Source organism: Parus major, chromosome Z (assembly GCF_001522545.3).
Source record: "Parus major isolate Abel chromosome Z, Parus_major1.1, whole genome shotgun sequence".
NCBI lineage: Eukaryota > Metazoa > Chordata > Aves > Passeriformes > Paridae > Parus > Parus major.
The window spans coordinates 44764262-44769181 of NC_031799.1; positions in this window are offsets into that span (position 1 = coordinate 44764262).

Consider the following 4920-nt stretch of genomic DNA (forward strand, 5'->3'; position numbering starts at 1 on the left):
CACCTGTCTGCTCCTGGGGAATGGTGAATGAGTTCTTTGGGTTTTTTGCTTGCGTGTGTGGCTTCTGTATTCCCTATGCAACTGAAATGTTCTTCACCTGTGAGTTTCCCAGCTTTTACCCCTTCCAATTCTCTGCCCAGTCCATCCCACTGGTGGAACAGTGAGGAAGAATGGCTGTGTGTGGAGCCTGCTTGCTGGCTGGGGTTAAACCACAACACAGGGTCACAGGAGATTCCTCATCTATGCAAATGAATCTATTGGTGTCAGTGACTTTTTTGGAGCTGCAGAGGAACTGTGAAGCTGATCTGCAAGTGTAACATTCAGCACTCCATTGAGTACCAGAGCAGGTACCTGCCAATCACAGATAAGGATTTCTTTGAAATTTCATTTTTCTCTTCAACATTTTCATCTTTTTGAGCTGGAAAGTGAACGTTTGAATCCACAAAATATGAAATCTAAACCTTTGCTAGGTGCTGAGCAAAGGTTACATGAGTGTGTACTGACATGGGATCATTGAACCATAAAATCACAGGATCATAGGATGGTTTGTGCTGGAAGGGACCTTAAAGATCATCTAATTGCAACCCCCCTGCCGTGGGCAGAGACATCTTGCACTAGACCAGAGCTCAGAGCACTATCCAAACTGGCTTTGAACACTTTCAGGGATAGGGCATCCACAACTTCTCTGGGAAACCTGTTCCAGTGTCTCACCACCCTCACAGTAAAGAATTTCATTCCAACATCTGATTTAACTCTCGTAGTTTAAAATCCTTCCCCCTTTTTCTACCACAATCTGCCCTACTATAATGCTGTACTACATACATTTCAGGAATCTTTACCTGAAACACCATCAAGACTATTTTTTTCTCCCCCACAATTTCACAGAATATTATAAAGGAACATTTTTTGCCTTTTTCTTTTGCTCTTAATTTCTTTTTTTATCAATGAAAAGGGTCTTTTCATTCCTTGTTTTTGATGTGAAATTTCTGTGGGAAAAAAACCCTGGTGCTATTTGATAAAAATAGCTAAATGTATGACTTTAACCTTGAGGGATACAGAAGTTAAAGGATATTTAGATTTCTAAGGATGCCTTCACATTTTTTATGTTCTGTCATTGAATGTTAATAATGAATGTGGCTTGAAAATTTTGGAATGCAATGTCATGTGCCTGAAAGCCAAGAGTGTCACAGATATGATCTTTAAATTTATTTTGATTAGAATTCACTGTACCATGTCATGTACGCTTCCCCTTTCTGGATGCTGTATATGTTGTATAACCATGCAAATAATTTCGACAAAAATAATAAGGAAATAGATACTCCTAAAGTACCACAGTACCATATTCCTGTCCTTGGTCTGGAACTTAGATCCTGTTTTCTCTCATAAATGGATTTAAAAATCCAAGAAAATACAATGTCTGTATGAGTTAAGCATGTGTTCTGAAAATCAAAAACGTTGAATTTTATTTTTTCAATAGTATCTCTTTTTAGAGCTTGCCATCGGAATGAATGCATGTTTTTTTACTAGCATTCAGTTCTTTTTATTCTTGCATTCTAATTGTATTTGCTTTTTTTTTTTTTTTTAGTTCAACACATTTTTTCCTTCAGTCAGACAAGCCTATCTGACCTGTGTCAAAACTATCTTTTATTTGCACTAAATAATAATTTTATTTATTTATTTTCATCAGTTTCTTCCATTAAATGAAAATCTAAAGGGACAGGGTGCTGACAGCCTGTGTAACAACTCAGAGGCTTCTGTTCACAGAATAAATTCTCTATGTGTTGAAGAACTAGTAAACTTTCCTTTCCAAAATTGTGTCTGTGACATGATCAAGATATTCCCAATATTAAAATAACTGTGGCATGATTAGGACTTTGATTGCTAATAATGATCATGATTATCACCGTAAAGATTTTTTTACTCATACCTAATCAGCTAACAATCCAGACATTTTGCTTTGTCACATGAAAGGTGGGTTTTTCAAGTGATTGAGACTACTGGATTAATTTATATGCTAGATATTAGCAAGGAGCAATAAATATGTCAATAATTTATTAGGGAAACTGAACTCTCTGTTATTGGAAGTTAAGATTAAGCACCTTTTGAAAGCACTTGAGACACAGCCAGTCTTGCTCCCATACTGGGACAGGAGAAAAATGGTGTGAATTATTTGTATGATTCAACAGACTTGACAAGGAATCGGAGTTAGAGACCTGAAGACCATCTGAAATGGTGTCAGAAGGCAGTTGTGATGGAGTTTAGGTTTAACAGCTGCAGTATCAAACATAAACCCAAGATGCACTTCTGCTCCTACCAGTGCAGAGCCCTTCATATTCTATAGCTCATTCAACAAGAAGTAAAAGGAGGCAGCATTCTGAACACATGCTTTCTTACCTACATTGAAACTTGGAGTTTCAAATGCTTCATGTCCTTTCTCCCTTAGTCTCCTTGTCTTCAAGAGAAAAAAACAAGCATCAGAACCTAGAAACCCTTGTTTAGCATCTAATTCCAAACTGGGTATGTAATTCTGGAAAGCCTTTCAGCCAGAGGATCACTGCTCAGCCCAGTCTCTTAACCCACATGTAACCTCACTAAGTGTTTAACAGAGTTCTAAATTTTTTTTTCCAAATTATGCCAAGAGGTGCCTCACAAAAGGGAAGGCAAATCAGCCTTTAAACCCTTAAAGTTTTGCCTTTATTTATTTCTGTGGGGATTTCACAGTATTTGGGGATTTCTCAGTATTTGACATCCTTATTGTCTAAAATCCCAGATTAGTCCTGTTCTTCATTAACTCTCTTCTGATTTACAGCATCCTCTTTTCCTAGGCACTTGGTAATTCATAATAATGGGTTTAGATTATGATCCCCTTCTTCTTTATTGTCATCAATACTGAAAAGTTAATTTCAAATGGAAGAAGTATGCAGCCTTACTGTAATAAAGAAATATTTTGATATTCACTGCTCGAAGTTATACAGCTGCATTTCTCATGGTGGCAGATAACTTAGAAAACTTGCAAGACAAAAATGTTCTACCAAAACCAAAAAACCCACAAATTTTCATGTGTATATCTAGATATGCTAAGATAACTCATGAGTTAAAGTAAAGATTGTGTTTGACTATATGAACAGTTCTTTGTGTTTGATGAATAAACCAGGGCAGACTCTCATCCTGTAACGTTGAATAGCTTCATGGCAGGAACCCACTGCGTCTCCTGGGAAATAAGGTGCTCCTCAGCAAGATAAAGTGCACAAGGACCTTTACTATTATGCTCTATATTATCAGGGGACAGTAAGATCACCACACCTTGTGTAACATTGCTGTAAGTGCCTGGATTTTGGAAAGTATATTATTAGTTAGTCAGGGTTAGTTTCTTGTTGCCATTTAACCTTTGCAATCAACTTGGGATCTTTTCCTTCTCTTGGAATTAAATACACCATGACACTAACTGGTGATGCCATGAAGAGCTGCGAATCAGTATGTATCAATTTTTCCAAGTGGAATGTAATTCTCAGGAAAATCTTAGATTCGTTCACACATTTTTCTGCCATGTTCTCTCTGTAAAGTAGCCATTTTCTCCTGCTATTTTACATAGTTTGTTCTACAAACCTTGTGTAACAATGTTATTACCTTTCAGAAGGCCAAGTGATAAGCAGATAGCTAAAGGCTCTGCCTCATATGTGATCTGAGAAAGTAATCAGCAATTAGTTTCAGTCCAGTGTAAAGAGCTGTAAATTGCGTACCACTAATACAACTTGAGTTTTAGGACATTTCTATAGGACACAGTCCAGCCTTGGCAATCTAACAGCATAAAGTCATGGCCTATAAATGGAATATTTTTATTTGCACTGACTTTTATACATGAAAAAAAGTTATTGAAACTTATTTTTCACTGTTGTTTTCAGACAGTTTTCATCCTCCTTCTAATCCTAAGGTCTATCCAACCAGTTAAAAATACTCTTATACAACAACTCATTTCATGTAAGGGAACATTCTTTGCATTAGGAGGCTAAGTTATTGTGACTGTGTGCTTTAACATTAGCTTTTACCTTTTTTATCCTGTCACTGAAAATTACTTTCAAAAATGCTTTTCAAGCAAAAATATTAGTGGTCCTTGAACAAGTACTCCAAAGTTCATTTAGCATCCTTCATCACAAGTTGCAGAAGTAGTTGGCTATTTAGACTTTTAACTAACAGAAAAATGAAACGAGTATTTCAGCTTCTGTCCAAGAGAAGAGCCTGGTATAACTGACCCAAACCCCCAAAATGATTCTGCTCTTCCTTGAGGTTTTTCTATTAGGAAAAATCCTCCTGAATCCCATTCTGTACCTCAGCAAGCACAATTTTGAGAAATAATCAGGTATCAGGAGTTTTGTCCTGTATGCTTGGAAAGAATTACTTAGAGCACTAGTGCTCCTATGAAGAAGACATTTCTCTGAAATATGGATAGAATTTCCAGAAGGGGGTTTTACATCAGCCATTGTTACCACTTGGAGCTACACCTGGAGCTGAAGTAACCAGGAAAACTATGTGAAATATAAAACAGGTCACTGTAGTCAGGACCTTCTCAGGTTGATCTCCTTAGGTGCTTTTTTTGAACATAACTCCACGAAGTGCAATAAATCCATGGTTGTAATGATCTAATCTTGCTGCTACAGAGGTTTAACATTCAAAACAGTGAAGTCTCTGTTTAAAGCCAGTAAACACCACCTAATAAAAGCCATAATGGAAAAGCTGAGGGACCTTTTTCTTAAATAGTCACGTATGTCTGCAATCTGTAGACCTACCAGCTTCACCATCCATTTTATATGGAAGCACTTTCCTTTGAGTAAAAACATGATGTCATGGAGTTACTTTACCTTTAAGAAAAGTTGAAGTTGCTGGGAACTGCCTGGAGTCTTTTCTCCTGACCAATTATCGGTC